The 25,815-nt window shown below is 43.2% G+C and overlaps 1 protein-coding gene across 3 annotated transcripts in view; it reads left to right on the forward strand.

Annotated features, from left to right (window-relative positions):
• The window catches only part of RAB30 (RAB30, member RAS oncogene family), a 232,523-nt gene that overhangs the window by 199,875 nt on the left and 6,833 nt on the right, over positions 1–25,815 (forward strand). The gene's annotated exons all lie outside the window — the stretch shown is intronic.

Genomic DNA, 25,815 nt, shown 5'->3' on the forward strand with positions numbered 1-25,815 from the left:
GATGGACTGCTGGGGAAGCTCACAATCACTGTAGTAGTTGGTGCTACTACAATGTAAACTGTAATTTTCTGGGCCCTGCTCAGGTTCTGTTCGTGTGACTTCCCCTCTGTACACTGACCACAGTGAATGTAAGGTAACCTCTGATTGGACAAGAAGGAAAGAAGGGGTGGTGACCAGTGCCGGGACAAGGTCATCTGGTGCCCAGGGCGAAGATGGCAAACTGTGCCCCCCCCACCCCCGGGTATAAAGAAAATGTCAGTGTCATTTCAAAACCAATATTTCCCATAGATGCCAATGTTAAAAACAAGGAGCAGTGCCATGTCAAGCTGTCCAAGATTTCTCATAGACGCCAATGTTAGACAGGGAGCAGTGCCATGCCAAGCTGTCCAAGATTTCCCATAGATTTCCCATAGACACCAATGTTAAAAACCGGCAGCAGTGCTATGTCAAGTTGACCAAGATTTCCTATAGATGCCAATGTTAAAAACTGGGAGTAGTGCCATGCCAAGCCGACCAAGCTGTGTCCGTACTCGTGAGCAGTGCCGGTCATAGCAAGCAAGAGGGTCATCGAGGCGGGCGGGGAGAGAGGAGGCGGGCAGGGAATTCGGAGAACTGAAGGCAGCCTGACAGGAATCTTCACTGAGTGAAGCACAATGCCGGACGTTGATCCGGCACTGACTTCATCTCCAGGAGCTTCTCATGGGGCCCCCCACTGGTCCCGGGCACTCAGTTAGATGGGTCAGTCCGCCCCTGGTATGAACTAACACACCAGGCGGGCGGGTGAGCGGCCACTAATGGCTGCCTGTAATGAAGTGAGCCCTTCACTTCCCTGTCAGTGGAGATACCCGCCTGACAGGGAAGGGAAGGTTTCACTTCGTTACAGCTATTAGCAGCCGCTCCCCTGCCCGCCCGATGTGTTAGTAGTCACACACACTTCACCTGTGCTGCGCTGCACCCCCCTTCCTCTACTAAATGGTGCCGCCCAGGGCTCCTGTCCCTTCCCCCCCCCCCCCTTGTACCGGCTCTGGTGGTGACATCACAATCTCTACCTCCTCCAATCAAAGAACGCTTTGTGTTCATTTAAAAATATACTGTGAATGGTACTATGAATGGCGATAATGCCCGGCGAATGACCCTCTGTGGTCAGTGTGCGGTGGGGTAGGCGCTCACATAGAACCTGAGCAGGACCTGCAATATTGAGGCTATCACTGGAATAGTGATGAATACTACAGTGATTGTCAGCTTCCCCAGTGGCCCATCAGGTGTGCAAAAAGCATACTTACAGAGGTTTGATAGATAGAACTTTTTCTTAGCAATCTACAGTATTTGCCTACATTCAGATGTAAAGTTTCTGTAACCAGATTGGCACACATGTACATTATATAAATATTGTATAGGTTAGTTTCCTTAACCACCTTAGTACCCAATGTTCCCATTGTGTTTATCCCCCAGGCTGTGTTCTTTCTAGAGATTGGAAGGCCTGGAAAAAAACTGAAAAATTGGGGAAAAAGGTTATTTTCCAAAGCCGTTTAAAAAATTTTTTGGAATAAAACAAATAAGTGTGGAATATGTTCTTTTACAATGATAAATAATATATCTATGAAAAGGTATTCAAACTATATAACATGAAGACTTTAATGAAATATTTCTTAGACTTAAATTATTGCAAGTTCTCCCTGCTGAAGACAAGCAAATCCTGAAATACAATTCAAGTAACACTGTACTTCTCAATTCAGTTCTCATATACTATACATTTCTGCCACTAGGGGGAATTGCAGTGGAAAGGCTCCAGGTTAGTTTGCTTGTGGGCTCTATCCTGTACCTCCTACAGTTGTTGGGATACAGTAGATCAGGGATCCTCAAACTACGGCCCTCCAGCTGTTGTGGAACTACACATCCAATGAGGCCTTGTAAAGCTCTGACATTCACAGATATGACTAGGCATGATGGGAATTGTAGTTCCTGAACAGCTGGAGGGCCATAGTTTGAAGATCCCTGCAGTAGATGATAGTTTCTGTTCTCTCAGGCCTTCATTGACAGGTAAGAAGGTAAAATGTGTCTGACAAATTAGTATATCTTCAAATCTATAAATTATTCCTATTAATGGTCTCCACCATCACAGCAAACTGTTTCCCTATAGTCTGCTCAGTAAATAGTTTTTTCTTTTCCTCCTCTCAGTAAAATGATGAGACCAATATCTAAAGTTTGGAAACATTTCCACAGTGCTGCTTTTTACTAAATATCTGTTCCTTTGTCAGGCATACCTAACAAAGAGTTCCTCCATGGCCCCAAAAAGTTGCACCTTTACTGCTATGATGTGATCACTTGCTTGCTACAGCTCCCACCTATACCTTGCCATTTCCAGGAACGTGTATGATGGCAATATTATATATGGCCTACTGGTCAAGAGCCCCCTGAACAGGAGGGAAAACCGGAGTGCGAAGACAGAAATGTGCACACACCTTGGCTGTCAATTTGAAAGAGACCTTGTCTTGATAGGTACCAATCCCCACTGTGCCCACCAGCCTTGTATGAAAGGGTCAGAAACGAACCATTGGTTTCCAGTTTACCAAGGCAAAATTTAAGACCAGTCGAAGAGCCTACCTTCATTATCCATCAGACAATGTAGCTGTGCTAAACTGAGAAAGCCCATTCAGTTTTTCCTAATCTCAGTTCTCGATAATCCCCTTTGGCCAGAATCCAAAAAGCATCAGGCAGAGATGCTGGGAATGTACTTCCTGAAGCTTTGTTTGGTTTATCTTCTTTATGTCTTCCTGACACTATGTCTCCCCTAACACATATAAACCCAAATGGAGATTATAAATCAGGCGGCTGCGAGTGAGTGTTTGGCATAAGGATCCCTGTATAGGAGAGACAGCAAGGATCCTGCTGTGGGGTATTTTGGAATTATTGCTCTCCTCCAGACTACTGACAGAAGAGGAGCAGGGTGGCCTGGCACAATGACTCGGTAAAAAACCTGAGTGGGCAGAATCTGTGCCCTGTATGCATCTCAAAGCTCAATTTTGATTTTGGCTGGAGAGTTTCCCTTATTAGCAGGCATCCGTAATCTGGTAATTAATGCTCCTGTGTTGGAAATTTAATATACATTCTCGGCCTGATAGCTGGGAACATGCACAGATTTGCACTCCTAGATGTTGGACCTCACTTTCCCTGACAGTTCCCGTGTCACCTAACACATGGCAACCAATCAGCATGGTTCCAAAGCATGTGATCACCATGAAAGCTATGTCGTGAGGTTTGTTTGCAAATAAACCTCTCCCAGGTTTCCGCTGTAATAATATTTCTTTCTGTGTGCACTTACTAAACTAAACCTTAAAGTAGAGTAGAAGAAACATTTTAAAGTACCCTCCTACCTTTAAAGCATTTGTTGTTCTCTGTTCACTTGTATAGTGCAGTGTACACTTAGCACCAGTAAGAGCTGAGAATGTAGACAGGTGCCGAAAATATGGATCTCAAGTCAAGGGCTGACTGGCAAATTTTGGCCCATGGTGCAGTGACCCGGCCCCCCTCCCGCTCCCCCTTTTCCCTGCCTCCTCCCAACCCCATCCCAGTCTGAATCTCTGTTCCAATGCGGGTTGGGCTGGACAGAGCCTGCTGCACCAACTCCAGGTTCTCAAACTGGTTGGCAGGGGGCAGCCAGGGGCTGCAGGACTGGCTTCCTGATAGTAGCAATGGCAGACCATGCCTGCATAATGTTGACTGTCGAAACAGCCACTTGTAGTCTCGATCAAGGGTACCTGTGACATGGTGACAATGCAGGAGCACAACCGAGAGTTGACACCCTATAACAAGAAGTGCCTGAACAATGACCTTCATGGGGTGGCTCGGTCGGGGCTGACTAGGGAAGGAAAGCCTCTAGTGGGGCATGGAGCTCGCCTCTGCTTGGACACGACATACACCATCCATGCCGGGGGGGGGGGGGCATTCTGCGCTCTGTCCTCGTCCTCATCCTGCACTTGGTAGGACACCAGCGGGGACTTTTTACACCTCTTCACCAAGAAGCCCTTAGGCATGGCTATGGCAATTGTCCCCCTGCTCAGTCTGCCCCTATCTCCGGCTCATATGCGCAGGAGGTGCATCATCAGTGGCTATCTAATGGCTAAGAAGGGAAGAAACCAGACCCAAACAAAGTGGCTGAATGGCAACAGTGACTGTAGATCTGTCACCTCTGGAGGAAAGAAAACTCAGAGGTAAGTCTGCCATAATGTTGTGCCTACCGTACTTGCACCTTATGGCAAGAACTTCCCTTACCTCCCTCCCCCTTCCCTGCAGCTGGCAGTTTAGATTCACTTTATATAAAATAATATTTTTGACCATTTGTTAGCTAATAGTAAAAACACAAAGAAGGGGTAATTAAAACAGTTTACCAAAAAGGCATTTAGAGCTTTAAAAAAAACCATAAAATTTAGGTAAAATTAGGTAGGCAATTTAGCCCTAGAATTTTTGTCATGTTAACCATTGCTGCTAAAGTGGTTCCAATTATTTATGCATCAATGACCTTTGGTTAAGAAGGGGTTAAAGAAAGAAACTTATTCTCAAGTAAAACAAGTAGCGCAAAGGGCAGAGACTTTTGGCAGCAAGCAAAATTTCCTCATCAGACTCGGGACCAAATTTTGATTGGCAGCTATGCCTTGCAGTGCTCTTGACACCATCATAGCTCACGCCTCTGCCTGGCTGAATGAGTCTGTTTTTCCTGAGCTGAATTAAATTGGGTAACGCTATTCTCCATAGGAAAACAAACTGATGGGAACCTTGATTGAACTTCTCCTTAAGTGTTTTTTTTTTTGACAATGTCAACATAATAAATGAAGCTCATCAGCAAACTTAAAAATTGTTCTCCTAATTAGTGAGTGATTGGAAAATGATTTGCTGATTACATTATACATCTTATCTAATCCTGAAGCCACTGCGGCTAAAGAAGGATTTGCATTTTGTGCATCTGGAAAGACCTTGTCACATGACCCCATTGTAGACCAGTAGGTTCCAGTCCACATTTTTAGGTATCGTTAAACTTGGCGCATTCCAATGTGATACGTTGTGGTCATGTTAGTGGCTCCTTATAAATTGATATCAGCCCTCTGCTGATTGGACAGTGCTGTCAGTCTTTCTTCTTTGTAGAGCATTAGAGGGATGAGAGCATCACAAAGCTTGATTCAGTCCAGTAAAAACTTTATTTTTCACAACACATCTGTTTGGCAACCTGGATTTCATGCTATCAGTATTGTGCCACCACCATCCATGTCAGCACATCTAGGGATATGGCCGTTCTGTGACTCTCTGCCTGCAGTGTGTCTAGCACAGTGGCCTTTTAGCTATGGACAGTTGAGCTAGTAACTGTGAGCATGTGTGTACTGTATGTTGGAGCATGTGCACTGGTGCGCGTGCATTGGAGTGGGCCTCTAACACTGGGCATGATCTCAGGCCAAGAGAGTACTTGAGCTCCTTCCCTCGTGGTGGCCAGTGCGGTGACTTCTTGCCCTCTACCCTGTGCCTGAGATTCAGTTGTTCCTGCTTTTGCCTGTTGTTGACCCAGATTGCCTGACTTTGCTCGTGTCTACTGGTCTCGTCACAACTCTGCTTGTTCAGGTTACTCTCTTGCCTGTCATCAATCTCAACCTTTGCCTGGACATACGTAAAACATTTTCTCTTACGTCCTCCGACAGTCTCCGCCCCTCATATAGTCATAACCAATGGGTATTGACTTCCGCTCCGCAGGAGTAGCAATACCCATTGGTGATGACTATATGAGGGGCGGCGACTGTCGGAGAACTCAGAGAAAGGAATTTTACGGTAAGAAATTCAGTTTTTGCCTGCCGCTTGCCTTGACCTCAGCCTGGGGTATGACCTCCCATTATTCTTATCCTATCTCTGCACCATAGCCATCCAGTGGTGTCGCTATGGGGGTGTGGAGGGGGGGAGGGGTGCGGACCGCACCCGGGTGACACCCATCAAAGGGGTGACACCATCAGGTACATCAAGTATGGAGTGATATCCAACCATAATGGTGTCAGTCCAATTTGTGGCAGCACACGGATTGGTGCCCAGCATCAACCACTGAAACTAGCCTGCCCAGCTCCCTGCTGGGCACTGTTGCGTTCTAGACAGGAAAGTGCCGTAGGGGGGCTGGGGGTTGGTGGTGAAACCATGTCTACCGCACCAAACTTTTTTTAAAAAAGAAACACACTTACTGTACATGGCAAATGTAAGTGTGTTTCCCAGCTGAAGTCTGATAAGGAGAAACGCGTCGGGGGGAGTAGCTACGCCGTCACGCCACACAATGTGTTCCGCACTGCAGGCAGTCACGTTCGGTACACTTGGAACCATTGTTTATGCCCAGTTGCTTCCATTTGCCATGTAAGTGTGTTTCTTTTTTAATAAAGTTTTTTAAAAGGATAATGCACTATTGGCACTTTATATCTTTTGTTATGGGGGAGCCACATTAGAGTACAGTATCGCCAGCCACATCGGTGAGTTGGATATGGTGGAGTGGAGAAACATTCAGCCCAGGCATTGAAGCCACCATTGGATGTCTTCTATCTGGTGCATCCGTATAAACAACAGTGGTTTATGCCTACCCTCTACATACTTCTGGTTACAAATTGGCCTAAAATGTTAAATTTAGATTTTTAAAATTTTTTTTTTTTTTTGGGAATGTTATATAGCAGAATGTGAAAAATATTTTTTTTCATTCAGAATTGTCGCTCTTTTTTTGCTTATAGCGCAAAAACTAAAAATCGCACAGGTGATCAAATACCACCAAAAGAAAGATCTATTTTTGGGAAAAAAAGAACATAAATTTTATTTAGGAACAGCGTCGCACGACCGAGCAATTGTCCGTTAAAGTAACGCAGTGCCGAATCACAAAATATGGCCTCGTCATTAACCACTTAAGCCCCAGAAGATTTGACCCCCTTCCTGACCAGGGCCTATTTTGCGATTCGGCACTGCGTAACTTTAACGGACAAGTGCGCGGTCGTGCGACGCTGTACCTAAATTAATTTGACATCCTTTTTTTCCCACAAACAGAACTTTCTTTTGGTGGTATTTGATCACCTGTGCGATTTTTTGATCATGCGCTATAAACAAAAAAAAAGCGTCAATTTTGCAAAAATAACAATATTTTTCAAATTTTTTTATATGAAATTCCCCCCAAAAAATTGTAAAAATCTAAATTTTTTAACATTTTAGGCCAATTTGTTTTATGCTACATATTTTTGGTTAAAAAAAATCGCAAAAGGCGTATTTTGATTGGTTTGCGCAAAAGTTATTGCGTTTACTAACAAAGGGAAAGATTTTTGTCATTTTTGTTGTTTTTTTTTTTAACACGTAATGGCGGCGATCTGCGATTTTTTTTGGGGGACTGCGACATTGCGGCAGACAGATCGGACCTTTGACTGACATTTTTTACACTTTTGGGGTTACCAGTGACATTACTACAGTAATCAGTGCTATACATATGCACTGTTACTGTAAAATTACACTGGTAGTGAAGGGGTTAACTTTTTTTGAGAGGGAGGGGTTATGTGTGTGTCCCTAGGGGCGTGATTCTTACTGTGATTGGCTGTGGCTTGAGGTGTAGGAACAGTGATCAACGGTCCTACATAGTAGAACCGTATGATCACTATTCCTACACAGGGGAGAATGACAGGCGGCTTGTTTACATCAGCCGCCTGCCTTTCTCCCGCTCTAACGGACGATCACGAGTGACCGGCGGACATCGGGTCCACCGGTCACACGCGCGGGGGGGTGCGTGACCGAGGCGGGAGCGTGCCTCCGGCGGCGCGCGCTCGCTCCCCAGAGCCTCACAGGCTAGTGACGTACCGATACGTCACTTTGCCTATGAGCGGCTGACCACCGCAGTATATGTACTTGCGGCTTTTCGGCAAGTGGTTAAGGGGGAAAATCCTTCCGGTCTAGAAGTGGTTAATAATAAAAAAAAAACAAGGAAACAGTGGCAATCCTTGAGTCCAATTACTACTATAACTTCTATAGCGCTACCTGCCCATTTTTTCCAACAAGTTTGTATTGTTTTTATAGTTGTTACTAACAGACTCCATTATACTGTATATGTCATTTATGACTTTGCCCATTGTTCAGTTTTAACTCCGCTCTAATTATGAAGGAAACTTTATCTAGAAATTCGGGTACATTATCAATTCCTAGCAACAGTTTACTACTTTGAAAAATGTGCAGCTCAGTAATCATTTGAAATGACCAGCGGGTTCATTACCGAATATACTGCAAGGATAAGCTAATTAGCCAAATGCGAGCGGCTGTGCGTGCTAAAAGCAGACAAGTCATCCTTCTGTTTTTAGCACGGCCACATTTTTAGTTCATTCCCCTGTTCAATTTTTTTTTTAAATTGCCAAAAAAAAAAAAAAACAACTCCATGTACGTCATTTCTTACAGAAGCTAACAACTATTCAAGACGCTGATGCCCAAAAAAAATTGATTTTGGCCTCCTTAACCACTTGCCGAGCACCCGCCGCAGATATACTGCAGCAGGCTGGCTCGGATGCGCATATCTCCGTACCCATACGTCGCTTCTTGGGAGTGGGGAAGCTGATCTGCGGGGGCCGGTGGCCGCGATTTCCGCCGAGCACCCGCGATCGCCGCCTACTTTTCATCAGATTATAGGGTCTACTCAATAAAGAGAAAACTACAGGAAATTGAAAAGGGAATTTTAAACTTAAGGCCAAAGTAGCAGAGTTGGAATAATTCTCCCATTCAGCTGCACTACTTCTGCCTGAAGTTTAAAATTCTCATCACAATTCCCTGCAATTCTAAAGTGTCAAATGTACTCAGGTGTGACCGTACAAAAAATGTAATATGGAAATATAAATAAAGTGCAAATTGTAAATAAGTGCATTGCATGGACAATGTAAATTACCCGGGACAGGCTCCCATTTGCTGGGACTGTCCCGGCAAAAACGGGACAGTTGGCAAGTATGATACTGTAGCTGCTGACTTTTAATATTTGGACACTTACCTGTCTTATTTAGAAACACAGGTTCCTGTGTTGATCCAATAAGCCCACCCCCCTCACAGTTAGAATCACTCCCCTAGGCTCACATTTAACCCTTTGATTGCCCCTGGCTTAACTCCTTCCCTGCCAGTGTCATTATGGTGGAATGATCACAGGTCTCTGTGATCATTTCACAAGCCACGCCCCATACAGTTAGAAACACGCCCCTAGGTACACATTTAACCCCTTGATCACCTATACTGTTAACCCCTTCCCTGCCAGTGTCATTAATACAGTAACAGTGCATATTTTTAGCACTGATCACTGTAGTAATGTCACTGGTACCCCCAAAAAATGTAAAAAATGTCAGTTAGGGGTCTGATCTGTCCGCCAAAATGTCGCAGTCCCGCTAAAAATCGCCATTATTACAGTAACAGTGCTCCTGCCCCCACTAGACAGCAGGGATGCCGATCCACGGGATCCAGTTGGTGCCGCCGGGCACCCGTGATCGCTCCCCGCTGAGAGAGAAGGACGGTCAGCTGTTGTAAACACAACTGACTGTTCTTCTCCCTGGAATGATCACAGAGTGCCTGTGATCCTTCTATATAGGATCACAGGTCCTATGGTCATTTCACAAGTCCCTCCCCCATACAGTTAGTAAACACTCCTAGGCTCACAATTAACCCTTTGTTGGCCCCTAGGTTAACCCCTTCCCTGCCAGTGTAATTATTACAACAACAGTGCATATTTATAGCACTGATTACTGTAGTAATGTCACTGGTCCCCCCAAAAGTGTCAAAAATGTCAGTCAAGGGTCTGATCTGCCCGCCACAATTTCACAGTCCCGCTAAAAATCGCAGATCACTGCCATTACTAGTAAAAAAAAAAAACAATAAAAATGACAGAAATCTTTCCGGTAGTTAGTAAACGCAATAACTTTTGCGAAAACCAATTAAAATACGCTTATTGCGATTTTTTCTTTACTAAATATATGTAGCAGAATACAAATTGGCCTAAAATGTTAAAAAATGTTGATTTTTAAATTTTTTTGGGGGAATATTATATAGCAGAAGGTGAAAAATATTGTTTTTTTTTCTGAATTGTCGCTCTTTTTTTGTTTATAGCGCTAAAAATAAAAATCGCACAGGTGATCAAATACCACCAAAAGAAAGCTATATTTGTGGGGGAAAAAAGACGTCAATTTTATTTGGGTACAGCATAGAACGACCGTGCAATTGTCCGTTAAAGTAACGCAGTGCCGAATCGCAATATATGGCCTGGTCATTAAGGGGGCAAAACCTTCCGGGCAAGAAGTGGTTAATGGACAACTGTTGCGCACAAGTTGCATTGTATAACATTCAGGTAGGACTTTCATGCAACTTCTGAAGACTTTGGCCCTCAGGTTGCATAAAAATCCAACCAAAGTAGTGCATGAACTACTTAGAATTTGTTGCAACTTTCAGTTGCGCATATAAGAATGGGTATCATTGGAAAACACGGGGAATGACATGTCATGCAACTCTGATGTCCAAAGTTGCATGACAAGTTGCACAAGTGTGAAAGGGGCCTAAATTGTATCAGGAGAGAAGCAGTTCTCATGTGAACTCAGGCCTGTTGCAATAACTGTATTTGGGTGGGGGGGGGGGGGTAAAGAATTGAGGAGACCGCCCAGGAAAACCTTCAATAAAACTATGTATGGGATAAGTCATGTGGGCAGCTGGGACCAGTTAAGGCCTTGATGGAGTTCTTCTTAGCATTCACCATTCATAATAAATCCTTTTTTGATTTTAATCCACACAACAGGGCGCCTCCGGCATAGCGGCGTGTAGCAGACATGGGCCGTTGCACACACACACAGTTAATTGGTCCCTCCAGTTTCTGTTTAACTTCAAGGGCAGGTTTGCTGTTTTATAAGGCACAGTGGAATCGCATGTTTCTGCGGTTTTCACAGCAGCTTTTCCTCTAGGGAACAAAGCGAGGCTTGTGTGTCAGCTTGTGCTTTCACAGCGTCTCTCCGCGCCTCTGCCTGAAAGGAATAGTTTGTTTTACTGGAAGCGATTTGGATTGCGTTCTCGGAGGGTCACTGTGGATGTCGCAGCTTCCAGAGACACATTGGCCGGGCTGCATCAACAACACACTGCAAGCATGGGATTTAAAGCTGAACTCTAGACAGATATAAAATATACTGAATAATGCATACTCAGTAATACTGTACATCCTTACATGGCCTGGATTCTTTCCTGGGTGTACATAATATAAACGGGTACTAATATTTATAGGTAGAGTTGATCCAGGGAATATCCGATTGCCTCTCAGGGGATCAGGAAGGAATATTTTTCTCCTGCTGTAGCAAATTGGATCATGCTTTGCTGGGGATTTTTTATCCTTCCTCTGGATCAACTGCGGGTATAGGATTTTGTATATGGGGTTGTATGGTTGGCAGTGGCGGCCCATCCATTGGAGGCCCCCCTATCCATGCGTCCGGCCCCCTAATCTACATGCAGGGCGCCGGACGCATGGATTCCAATGGGGTTTTTTTTTTTTTTTGAAGCACGTGATTAGAGCCAGAGGCTCTAATAGGCTTCAAAAAAGGGTGGCCTCGGGGCGAAGAGCACTTTTTGCTTACATGTTTAACCACTTTCCGACTGCTCACTGTGCTGCTACTGCGGCACAGTGGCAGCCCTGTGTCCAGCGACGTAGACCTACATCACTGGACTTCTGCCTGTCTCAGCGGTGCGCGCGCGCCGCTGGAGGTTTGCTCCCGCTGTGTCTAAACACAGCGGGAGTCGGGCGGGAGGAGGAGAGGAGCCAATCACCGCCTCTCTTCCCCAATCGTCTGGGAAAGTGTGAGAAGATCCGCCTGCTTATGTAAACAAAGCAGTCGGATCTTCTCTGTGACAGAAAGGAAGATATCACAGGATTCAGCATAGCTGACCCTGCGATCTCTGTGTGTGTCACAGAACCCCCCCTCCCCCCACACACGTTAGTAGGCATGAGGCACACATTTAACCCCTTGATCACCAACAGTGTTAACCCCTTCCCTGCCAGTGCCATTATTACAGTAACAGTGCATATTTTTAGCACTGATTACTGTAGTAATGTCAATGTCACTGGTCCCTCCAAAAAAGTAAAAAATGTCAGATAGGGGTCCGATTGCCGCCATTACTAGTAAAAAAAAAAAATAAAAAAAAAAAAATAAAAATGACAAATCTTTCCCGTAGTTAGTAAACGCAATAACTTTTGTGCAAACCAATCAAAATACGCTTATTGCGATTTTTTTTTTTACCAAAAATATGTAGCAGAAAACAAATTGGCCTAAAATGTAAAAAAATTTTGATTTTTAAAATTTGTTTTGGGACGCTTATATATCAGAATGTGAAAAATATATATACTTTTTTTTTTCAAAATTGTCGCTCTTTTTTTCCAAAATTAAAAATCGCACAGGTGATCAAATACCACCAAAAGAAAGCTCTATTTGTGGGAGAAAAACGGACATAAATTTAATTTACGGTCGCGCAATTGACAGTTAAATTAACGCAGTGCCGAATCGCAAAATATGGCCTGGTCAGGAAGGGGGTAAAATCTTCCGGTCTTAAAGTGAATAAAAATACGCTCATTGAGAATTTTTCTGTCAAAGACATGTAGCTAAATACATTTTGGCCTAAATATATGACAAAAATTGAATATATTGGATATTTTTTAACTGTCAAAGTAGAAAATGTAAATTTTTCGCCAAATTTTTTTTTATTAATATCGCAAAAAATAAAAAGCGCAGATGGGGATCAAATACCACCAAAAGAAAGCTCTGTTTGTGGGAAAAAAAGGGCGTAAATTTTGTTTGGGTACAGCGTTACATGACCGTGCAATTGTCATTTAAAGTCAAGCAGTGCCAAGTTGAAAAAAAGTGGCCTTGTCATTGAGCAGCAAAATCCTCCGGTCTTAAAGTGGTTAACTTAGTATTTTTTGCTAGAAAATTACTTATAACCTTCAAACATTATACATTTTTTTTTTTTTTTTTTTTTTTTTTTAGCAGAGACCCTACTAGGGAATAAAACGGTGATTGTTGAAATGTTTTATTCCACACGATTTTTGCGCAGTGGTTTTGCATGAATAAAAAAAACAAAAGAAACCACAATATTTACCCCAATTTGTGCAGAGGCTTTAATCATTAAAGCCACTGCGCAAATTGGGGTAAATATTGTGTTTTTTTTTTATTCATGCAAAACCACTGCGCAAAAAAGTTTAATGAATAAAAAAAAAAAAAAAAAAACACATTATTTACCCCAATTTTTTGTGTAATGTGAAAGATGAGGTTACGCTGAGTAAATAGATACCTAACATGTCATGCTTTAAAATTCGTATTTTTTTTATTATTTTTATTATTAATATTACACTCAACAAACTATGGTACCCCTAAGCCCCCGTTCACACTGGGGCGACGCTACTTCCCGGGGCGACCTGTGAAGCGGGTGCCGCTCGGAGCGGCCGGCACGGACTTCATATCATTGAAGTCTATGCAGGTCGCTCCGGGTCGCCCCAAAGAAGCTCCAGACCCTTTTTCTAAGTCGGAGCGACTTGTGTCGCTCCTATTAGAACGGGTCCACAGCTTCTCTGTGGAAGGCGACCAGGTCGCCTGACAGGTCGCCCCAGTGTTAAACGGGCTCTTAATCTCCATAGGTGACACTTTAAACACCTTTACAAGTTACCTGTTTAGAGTTACAGAGGAGGTCCAGTGCTAGAATTATTGCTCTCACTCTAATGTTCGCGGCAATACCTCACATGTCTGGTGCGAATACTGTTTACATATGCATGCACGACTTATGTATGGGTTCGCTTTTGCACTTGAGCGCAGAGGGATTGGGGGGGGGGGGGGGGTTTAAATTTTTACTTTCTTATTTATTTTACTTTTTATTTTTTCACTGTCCCTTTATTTTTGTTTTTTATCAGTTTTAATCTTATTAGAAGGAATGTACACATCCCTTGTAATAGAAATAAAGATGACAGATCCTCTTTATGGAGAGATCTGGGGTCAAAAAGACCCCAAATCCCTTCTTTACTTTTAAAAGCTAAAGATATTTAAAAAAAAAAATGATTTACTTCCAGCCTGGACTGGAAGTGACGTCATGACGTCGCTTTGGTCTTCCAAGGCATTGAATCGTTAAATCTTTGAACGCTCATCGTTTATCAGGTGAACTAGCGGAAACTGTAAGCCCGAGAATCACCGGCAGGAGGGGACTCCTTCGGAAACCCCGGAGTAACTGGGGCTTATAAGTAGCCGCTTGGAACGGTTACAAGAGAAAGCTACCACCAGCCAAAAAAACTATACCGGGGTTGTGCCTGATATCTTCAGCCATAATCCCGGTAAACCACTTGCAGACCGCAACATATACTGTATATATATATATATATATATATATACCGTACTGCAGTCTGCAAGTGGTTAACAAACAAAATCAGAGCAACATTTGCCCCATTCTACTTACATTCCTTTTACTTGACTTAGAAGAGCAGGATACCAGGTCTAGGAGTTGTGCCTACATTGGGCCAAGCGGTGCTCCAGTCCTATTCTGAGCCGACTGGGCTGTGCTGTACAGTGAATGCATTCTCCATAGCCCTCCTTGGAAAAAAGCCTTCCTGTAGGCTTTCAAGTCGATGGCTTTTCCAGTTAGAAGACCTAGGCTTTTTTGTACTGAAATTCAGGCTCTCTGTTTGTTCTTATTAATGAATAAGAGATGTAGCTCTATCCCCCGTAGGAGCCGCTGAGTGGACGCTCAGGGTTCTTTTCCCCGTGATTGCTCGGCAGCCAGGCACACAATTCTGATCACTCTTCAGACTCATTAACCAGTCTAGAGGTATGCTTTTTCCTTTTGGCGCTTTAATTAAACTTTGAACTTGGATAGGTAGTAGGTAATTGTAGGGTACCTCAGTAACCCATAGTAACAATTTAAGGACACTAACTTTCTCCTTTAGAGCTGTGAACCAAGTCCTTGCACAAGTAATTGATGAACTGAGCTTTGCAGGAGGAACTTGAGGAATATTATCTTACTGTTTAAAATCCGAGTCTATCACTAAGAATTAAATAGAATGAGCTCTTCAGGATACCAGACACAATATCCCTTTTAAACATGTTAACTCTGTCAGGAGCGTGTAGCGCTCCTGAGCTTTGATAGCTGCTGGTCCCATTCTAGCATACTGGTTTTGGCTAATGCATTCTCCTTGTCTGTTTGTCCACCTGCAAGGTGATTGATGTGGCCAGTCTCTGGGTGGAGACCAAACCTGATTTGAGCCAGCCAAGCCTGCGGTCTAATGCTTGTTATAGCACTGGTTACAAGTGATCAAGCTCCCTGTTTGTCTGTCCTGCTCTGCTGTTTGGATTCCCTCGTTGATGACCTTGAATCAGATATCAACTACTCTCTAAACTCTGCCTGCCTTTTGATTATGGATTTGACCCTGACTATTCTGAACCTTGCCTGCCTTGTACCTGGACTTTCATTGAACCGCTCTGCCTGTCTGCCATTTGCAACTACCTGTTTGCTGTGCTCAGTTTGCGCCTGCCCAGGCGTGGTGGCCCAGCACTATAGCATTGTGTATAAGTCCTGAGGGGCAACCAAGCACCGGTAGGCCTGCTTGCCTTATGGGAAAAGGGCGCTGCTATAAGTGAAGTATACAGAAGACAGCTATATTGCCTGACCACCTGTGTTAGGGGTAAGCGTGACACTCTAGCATAGGAAAGATGGCAACAGTACACCGTCTCTCACACCAGCCTGTACTCACTAATGTCTTTGGATAATTGGTTGCCTCCTTCCATTATCCTCCTGACACTTTCTCCCAGCGATACCAGATTAGATCCTGTGTGTATATAGGAGGGGGGAGGAGGTGTATACTGTGTGTATATAGGAGGGGGGAGGAGGTGTATACTGTGTGTATATAGGAGGAGGGAGGAGGTGTATACTGTGTGTGTATATAGGAGGGGGAGGAGGAGGTGTATACTGTGTGTGTATATAGGAGGAGGTGTATACTGTGTGTGTGTATATAGGAGGGGGAGGAGGTATATACTGTGTGTATATAGGAGGAGGTGTATACTGTGTGTGTATATAGGAGGGGGAGGAGGTGTATACTGTGTGTGTATATAGGAGGGGGAGGAGGTGTATACTGTGTGTGTGTATATAGGAGGGGGGGAGGTGTATACTGTGTGTATATAGGAGGGGAGGAGGTGTATACTGTGTGTGTATATAGGAGGGGGAGGAGGTGTATACTGTGTGTGTATATATATATATATAGGAGGGGGAGGAGGTGTATACTGTGTGTGTGTATATATAGGAGGGGGAGGAGGTGTATACTGTGTGTGTATATAGGAGGGGGAGGAGGTGTATACTGTGTGTGTATATAGGAGGGGAAGGAGGTGTATACTGTGTGTATATATAGGAGGGGGAGGAGATATATACTGTGTGTGTATATAGGAGGGGGAGGAGGTGTATACTGTGTGTGTGTATATATAGGAGGGGGAGGTGTATACTGTGTGTGTGTATATAGGAGGGGGAGGAGGTGTATACTGTGTGTGTATATAGGAGGGGAGGAGGTGTATACTGTGTGTGTATATAGGAGGAGGAGGAGGTGTATACTGTGTGTGTATATAGGAGGAGGAGGAGGTGTATACTGTGTGTGTATATAGAAAGCCCCTCAGTCAGCTTCAGCAAACTAAGCTTCCAGCTAGCCCAACTGAGGCCTCGATGAACTGCAGGCACACAGCAGAATTGCCTAAGGGGGGAAACAGTCCACCTAGGCTGTGATCTCCTCCTCAGGGAAAAAGACCCCTGTTCCACGTCTCAGACTATTTATACATGTAGCACCCTCCTAGGTAGGTGCTAGTGAGAGAGTATAGTTTTTGGCTCTGTCTGCCTATCAGAGGAGCAGCAGGCAAATCTATATTGCTTTCTGCCTACCAGAGAGCAGGATCTGTGAGTTAGGTCTGCTCATGGTGCTCAGTGTGTGATTCATATGGTCTAGGGAGTGTTTCACACTGGTCCAATAGGGAGGCATAATGGACAGTGGAGGAAATCTGACCAATAGGTACACAGGCTTTGATACAGCCCCAGTGATTGGCACAGACTGGCTGTCTCAGTACATTGTGGGGTGTGGTATAAAAGCCAGGAGCACATGTGTTGCGGGGTCTTTGGCTGGTGAGCAGAGTCCCGGAGGGAGGGTGCCTCCTCCTTTGTAGCAGTGGCACGTGGTCACAGGCAGTCGGCCTGGGGACCAGAAGGAAGGAGATAAACCCAGAGGTCCATGAGAGCTGATTGAAGGGGTAGAGACACCGGAGACCCTAAAAAAAACAGTATCGTGAGTACAAGGGATCGTGTCTAGGGGCCTGACCTGAGGGGGGCCACCCTGGAATGGGATAGTCAGAGGACGGGTGTCAGCAGGTGGAGTGAAAGGGGGTACTAGGCGTGTATCCCGAAGATCATTCATCCTAACAAGTCATCTGCATAGAGACTTAATTCTAGTTTCATCTAGCGCAGTGATCTTCAAACTGCGGCCCAGGGGCCGGATGTGGCCTTTTGCCTGCTTTTATGTGGCCCTTGAGGCACTATTTCATTAATTGACACCAACAATGGGGCACATTTCCTCCCAATGATACCAACGAAGGGCCTCAATTCCTACCAATGACACCAGCGATGGGGCCCAATTACAATAATGATGAGACACAATTCCTCCCAATGACACCAACGATAGGGCAATATTGCTCCCAATTAAGCAAACAATGAGGCACAATTCCTCCCAATGACACCAACAATAGGGCACAATTCCTCCAAATGACAACAATGATAGGGCACAATTCCTTCCAGTGACACCAATGATTTGGCACAATTCCTAGCCATGAAACCAATGATGGGGCCCAATGACAGCAATGATGGGACACAATTCCTACCAATGACACCAATGATGGGGCATTGTTTACTCAAACTGATGCTGGGACATTTTCTACTCCCAAAGGCCACAGTCCGGCCCCCCTAAACTCTGAAGGGCAGTAACCCGGCCCTTTGTTTAGAAAGTTTGGAGATCCCTGATCTAGTGGCAAGGTGAATCAGCAGCCTGGCTGCATCTTCAGAGAGGAGTCCTCATCTACTGTGAATAGTTAGAGTATCCCACTATTCCCTTCTCCCATCCCTAACTTAAATAAAACCACAAAAAAACAACTACATCCCCTAGACTGTTTATTGACTGAGCCAAAGATTAAAGAGTTAAATTGTTCATGCCGCAGTTGCAATCGGTAACCCAGGGGGATCCCAAGGTGAACAATCCAGCAGTCCTCAAAGGGGCAGTGCTACATACATCTTCCCAGCAAGTCTGGGAGTCTGCCACAGGGATTGGCTGAGACAGTATAAATATTCATACTGCCCATTTGCCTTGCACCACATCTTATGTTCCAGAACCACCTGGAGAGTTTTGGAGTGCAGGGAGGAGCAGTCACACCTGCAGCCTTTGAAACACAGAACAGAGCAAAATAATCACCTGCAGCTCAACTGAATACAGTGAACCTGAATTAAATCTACCTATCCTAGCACCTATCTAGGAGGGAGCTACAGGGAATACCAGGAAATGGTGGTAACAATGAGCAGTATATTAGCAACATGGTAACTGAAAGATGGATCTACTGCCGTAGTCATGCTCTTTGCATGTGCTTGCTCAGAACTAAAAAGTTCTGCTTGGACAAATAAAAGCATGTGTAGAGTTCTGTAAGACCGCATTGCAATTTTTCTTTACTTTTTGGGAAGGTCAGACAATTTCCAGCCATTTTCAAGAGTGGGATATCATGTTTTATTTTTTCATTATGATCCTTTCAGTCAAGTGGTAAAGCACAAAAATGGACAGTATGAACAGTTATCAAAAAATGTCATCTGAATATATAAAGAAAGTCTTTTGGTTCATAGCTGCAGCAGCTTTAGAAATACATGGGTATGCTCCCCCAAATTTTTTGCCTGTTTATTATGTATTCGATCTGACCAGACTATCGAGGTTGAGCAACCCTCCCCACCCCCCCACACACACCTGTACTCAATCAGTGTCCACCATCAAGTGGATATAGGAGGAGTCCCCTGTAGTGCATTTGCACATCCTTCCCAGCAAGGAGTGTTATCTCTAAGGGTTAGAAAGGCTGGATTCATCTCTTTTTCATGGATAGTGTAGGACCCACTGATAATGGGGTACTTTGACGCAGTAGTGGGCTTGAGCACGATATGGCCATATGGTGGGACCAAACCCCCATTTTTATTTATGGATTGTCTTCAGATTTGGTAGTTATTTCTTTTGCATTTGCGCGCTATTCTTTTTTAATATACATGTCTTTTGGTTCATAGCTGCAGCAGCTTTAGAAATACATGGGTATGCTCCCCCAAATTTTTTGCCTGAATATATAAAGAAACCTTATCACTGAAAAATATACTATGTGTATAAAATGTAGGGCACCTGAAGGTCCTTGCATATATGGCCAAAGTTATGTTGATGCCTGACCTGACATCAATATGAGCTTGTTGGTCAGCCCATTCCAAAATATGAGCATTAATATGAAGTTACATAGTTACATAGTAGTGGAGGTTGAATAAAGACAATAGTCCATCCAGTTCAACCTGTGTAGGTGTGTGTGGACGGAATTATTTCACATACCCCTGAATGTTTTGATCCTTGAGATATACGAGCAAGAGTCTTTTAAAAGTAGCCATACACCCTGCTGTTACTACCATTTGTGGTAGAGAATTCTGCAATCTTGTAGACCTTACTGTAAAAAACCCCCTGCGTAGCCTAAGGTTACATTTCTTATCCTCTAATCGCATTGTAATGGCCTTGTGTCCTTTGTTGCGATTGAACAGTTTTTTTTTCTATGCTGAGATCACCGTTGAGATACTTGTAAATCGCTATCATGTCCCCTCGCAGGCATCTCCTTTCCAGGGAGAATAAATCAAGCGCTTGTAAGAGCTCTTCATAATTTAGATCCTCCAATCCCCTAATCAGTTTAGTTGCTCTCCTCTGGACTCTCTCCAGCTCCAACACATCCCTCCTGAGGACCGGCGACCAGAACTGGACAGAATACTCCAGATGTGGTCGGACCAGTGTTTTATGAAGTGGTAGGATTATAAGAAGTTAGAGAAGTTGCCTCCCTCATTTTTAGCTCTGACAGCCTCTGTTCCTCTGGGATGGGGTTCTACAAGACTTTTGAGTGTGTTTGTGGGAGTTTGCGCCCATTTAGTCAGAAGAGCATTTGCTGATGTTGGATGAGTAGGGTGTTCAGTAGAGTTAAGGGCAGGGATCTGTGAAGGCCACTTGGGTTCCTCCACACCGAACTGGACAAGCTGTCTTTATGGAGCTGGCTTTGTGCACAGGGTCGTAGTCATGCTGGTAGAAATGTAAACCTGTATATTAAAAAAGAATAGCGCAACCATGCAAAAGAAATGACTATTAAATATGGAGACAATCCATAAATAAAAATGGGGGTTTAGTCCCACCATATGGCCATATCATGCTCAAGCCCACCACTGCGTCAAAGTACCCCATTATCAGTGGGTCCTACACTACCCATAAAAAAGGGGTGAATCCAGCCTTTCTAACCCTTGGAGATAACACTACTTGCTGGGAAGGTGTGCTAATGCACTGCAGGGGACTCCTCCTATATCTACTTGATAGAGGACACCAATAGAGTACAAGTGTGTGTGGGGGATGGGATGCTCAACCCCATAAGTCTGGTCAGACCGAATACATAATAAACAAGCAAAAAATTGGGGGAGCAAACCATAAACATGTATATCTAAAGCCGGTGCAGCTATGGACCAAGCAATATGTATATTAAAAAAGAATAGCGCAACCTTTTGCTTGTTTAGAAATGTAAACCTGCACACAGTTCTGTGTTGCAAAACAGCAAAATATTGTTATTCCATTGGCAAACATAGAACAAAGTCTGTTGAGTAGACTTTGTTCTGTGTTTCTGTTTGTCGTGTTTCTGTTTGCCGATGGAGGAATGCATTTTGCTATTTTGTAACTTAGGATTGTATGCAGGCTCACTTTTCTCATCAGATAATTTCAGGCATATGGAAGCCTTTCCAACCATCGGTGTTTCCTTGAATGGTAGGATAAGTTACATAGTCAGGTTGAAAAAAGACACAAGTCCATCTGGCTCAACCAATAAAAAACAAAAAACAAAAACAGTATTGAAAACCCAACCATACAATTTCGTATACACAATCCTATACCCGCAGTTGATCCAGAGGAAGGCAAAAAAAACCAGCAAAGCATGATCCAATTTGCTACAGCAGGGGAAAAAAAATTCCTTCCTGATTCCCCGTGAGGCGATCGGATATTCCCTGGATCAACTTTACCTAAAAAAATGTAGTACCCACTTATATTAAGTACACCCAGGAAATAATTCAGGTCTTTTTTAAAGCAATCTATTGAGCTGGCCAGAACCACCTCTGGAGGGAGTCTATTCCACATTTTCACAGCTCTTACGGTGAAGAAACCTTTCCGTATTTGGAGACAAAAATCTGTTTTCCTCTAGACGTAAAGAATGCCCCCTTGTCCTCTGTGAGGACCTTAAAGTGAATAACTCAATGCCAAGTTCACTATATGGACCCCTTATGTACAGGCATACCCTGCTTTAAGTACACTCACTTTAAGTACACTCGCGAGTAAGGACACAGCTTGTTCAGCTTGGCATGACACTACTCCCGGTTTTTAACATTGGCGTCTATAGGAAATCTTGGTCAGCTTGACATGGCACTGCTCCCAAACCATAAGTGACAGGGATACCAAACTTAGGGAGCACCGAGAGGGGACCCAGGACTACAACATACCCTTTTTGTGGCCGGCCAGCTTGCCTAGGTAATCTACCATTTCATAGTCCTGGATCCCCTAAACATGCTCCCCAAGCTTGGTGTCCTTATCACATGGTTTAGGGGGCAAAGCCATGTCAAGCTGACCAAGATTTCTTATGGAACTAGTGTATTTACATGCATTGAGAAATGAAAAAAGGTATTGCTTCACTTTAAGTACATTTTCGTTTTACATACATGCTCTGGTCCCATTGTGTACTTAAAAGTGGGGTATGCCTGTATTTAGTTGAGCAGGTAAACCTATATATTTGTGTAGAAAAGAAATCAGGTGGGCTAAAATTCACTGGTGTCACAAATCAGGAAAAGGTGTGACACTATAATGAGTGTCCCCCATATACCTGTGATGTGTTTCCAAAATTGATGTGCACTTGAACGGGTGTACAGTAAATACTCTACACCCTGGTGCATATACTTGGGTGTGTTATGGTGAATAGGTGATGATAAATGGATAATGTGATACCAACATAAACCAACAAAGTGCACAAGTAATTCAAAGAAAAAGTGTCCAATATTTCAATGGTTGCCACCTCAGTGTATAGTCCATATACATATAAAAGTGCATAAAGTCCCAATCGTCCCCTCACAGGCTAAAGTAAAATCCACTCTGTGGGTTCCTCTAGATCCGTGGGGTGCAGATGGGTTCCACCACCTTTGTGGGGATTAGCCCCTTACCATAGAGAAAAGAGGTTAAGGACGGATAATCAGCCCAGTAGTGTCTTGGGAATTCAGGGAGGTCACCGTGAAATAATCAGATAGTAAGTGTGGCCTCTTACCAGATCGCTCAAACCAAAAGGCGACTGTCTCACTGATCTTTCGGTGTCTCAACCCAATCCCGGTCCACTCTTGTTCTGGGTGTTACTCTCCGCACAGGTGAGGGCTTCCACGTGTATCTCACAGAAACAGAATCAGACCATAGCGCAGTACCTTTGACAATTTATTAAAACAAAAGTATCCAGTGCACTTACAGTTAGATGTTAACTAATGGACACAGGAAACCGATACCGATATTGGAGAGGCCGTGGCCGCCTGCAGTACGGTCCTCGGCAACTTGCGATGACGATGCGGCGCTCTTCTGTTGTTTCTTTTCTACACATTTTTATCACCATTTGGTTCGAAGGTTGCAGCTATTCACACTACTGATCCTGCGCACTTATTTAATTTTATACAAACCTATACATTTATCCAACAGTCACGTTGGAGCAGAAAAGGGCCTTTCCCACACTGTTGCCACAAGGTTGGAAGTCCACAACTGTGCAAAATGTCTTTGTGTGCTGTAGCATTAGGGATGAGCTGGGGGTTCAGGTCAACCATAAGTTTGATTCTTAATCATCTTGTTCACAGCTCACTGAACACACAAACTTAATGGCAAGTTCACCCACCTTCCAAAACCTCCAACTACTGCAGGCAGAAGTCATTCATTCAATGGCAGTATCACTACTGGCACTAAATGACAGCTTCCTGCAGCTTTCTGGGTGATGTCATTGACCATTATGGTCATGACATTCCAGCAACACTGGAAAACTATCATTTGCAATGAGATTGTCAGTGGGAGAGGATTGTCATGGTGTGGAGAGTCAGGGTGCCACTCATCATGATTGCCAATACATCTACATTGCTGTGATTGACTTTAGATTTACATTGTGGGATTTCTTTTTTAATAAAGGCCTTTTTCATAGTTTGACATGTGCAGAAGGAAAACATTTTTTTAATTTGAGTCGTTATTTAAATACGTTTGTTTAGTTAAATTAGTTTAATTTGTTTTCGGAATTAGTTTTGTTTAGTTTATTTGTTTTCTAATTCGATTTAAATTTTTCGAAATTGGAAAATTCGAATCAGCATTCAAATGCAAATTTATTCTATTCGAATTTTCGGAAGACAGTTATATTATTTCTATTTTATTTTATTCTATTGTTTTTTTTTTCTATTCTAATCTATTCAATTTGAATTCAAATTAGTTCTATTAAAATTTTCAGTTTTGGAAGACATTTATATTCTTTCTATTTTATTATTTTTTATTGTTTTTTCTATTCTTTTATTTTCTACTCTATGATTTTCTATTCTATTTGAATTCAAATTCATTCTATTCAAAATTCTAATTTTGGAAGACGGTTATATTATTTCTATTTTGTTCAACTATATTCTATTGTTTTTTTCTATTCTATTCTATTTTTTATATTATATTCTTTTGTTTTTATTCTATTCTAATCTATTCTATTTTTTTCTATTCTTTTCCTTTCAATTTTATACCATTCTTTTCTATTCTATTTTTTTATGTTTTCTCTATTCTATTATTTTCTTTTCTTTTCTATTCCTTGATTTTCTATTCTATTTTATTCTATTCTTGTTTTTGTCGATTTTGATTCAATATTTTTGATTCAATATTCGTTTCTTTATTTCGGATTTCTTTAAATTTGTTACTTTTGTAATTCAGAGGTTTGGATGCATCCGAATTTCGGAATAACAAAAAATTTGTCCGGATTTTGATTCGGAACTAAAATCTATTCATAGTATCTGTTTTTATTCACATAGGAGGCGGCCAAAAAGTATGCGCTTTTTATTCACATAGGAGGCGGCCAAAAACTAGGAGACAGGAAGGCCTGGGGTAGCTTCGGCGATTTATAAAGTACAGAAGTTTTACCTGTCAGAAAAGTCAGGGATTTGGCAGTGTATTAGAGGATATGGCAGATATCTGTCCTGTCCGTTCATGCCCTCTAAACGTGGAGCAGTTTTTTAACCGGTTTTGGACCGCACACCGCATATATTCTGCGGCAGGCTGGCCCTCCTGCGCGAATCGACGTAGGGCTACGTTGGTTGCGCGCCGGCAGCTAGGGGGCGAGTGGGCCGCTCCCGCCCCCACTCGGCAGCGAGAACGCCGATGCACGGAGCTGGCGGCTCTGATTGCCGCCTGACACCCGCGATCGCTCCCCACTGAGAGAGAAGAATGGTCAGTTGTTGTAAACACAGCTGACCGTTCTTCTCTCTGAAATGATCACAGAGTGCCTGTGATCCTTCTATATAGGATCACAGGTCTCTATGGTCATTCCATAAGCCACGCCCCCATACAGTTAGAATCACTCTCCTAGGCTCAAATTTAACCCATTGATCACCCACAGTGTTAACCCCTTCCCTGCCAGTGTCATTATTACAGTAGCAGTGCATATTTTTAGACACTGATGTCACTGGTCCTCCCAAAAGTGTCAAAAATGTCAGTTAGGGGTCCGATCTGTCCGCCGCAATGTCGCAGTCCTGCAAAAAATCGCAGATCGCCGCCATTACTAGTAAAAAAAACAATAAAATTGACATAAATCTTTCCCGTAGTTAGTAGACGTGATAACTTTTGCACAAACCAAAATACGCTTATTGCGATTTTCCAAAAATATGTAGCAGAAAACAAATTGGCCTAAAATGGTAAAAAATTTAGATTTTACATTTTTTTTTTTTTTGGGAATGTTATATAGCAGAATGTGAAAAAAAATGTTTTTGTTTTTTCAGAATCGTTGCTCTTTTTTCGTTTATAGCGCAAAAAAAAAAAAAAAAAAAAATTGCACAGGTGATCAAATACCTCCAAAAGAAAGCTCTGTTTGTGGGGGTAAAAAAAAAAGACATTAATTGTATTTAGGAACTGCGTCACGCGACCGCGCAATTGTCCGTTAAAGTAACACAGTGCCAACTCGCAAAATATGGCCTGGTCATTAAGGGGAAAAATCTTCCGGTCCAGAAGTGGTTAATGACAGATTCTCTTTAATTTATATTAAAATAGGTATGAAATCTATAGCACAGCTAGAGAGCTGCATGAGACATAAAAAGCAAGATAATTACTTCCCCATGCATTTCGTCTCAGCTGCGTTGGTCGCATGAGCAGTGGTTGTTTAGGAAAGGTAAGTATTTACGTAAAATAGTTTACTAACTGATAATATATTGGAGCAAGTTAATTAGGAGGGGCAGGTT

Source organism: Pelophylax lessonae, assembly GCF_965119305.1.
Source record: "Pelophylax lessonae genome assembly, chromosome: 2".
Lineage (NCBI taxonomy): Eukaryota > Metazoa > Chordata > Amphibia > Anura > Ranidae > Pelophylax > Pelophylax lessonae.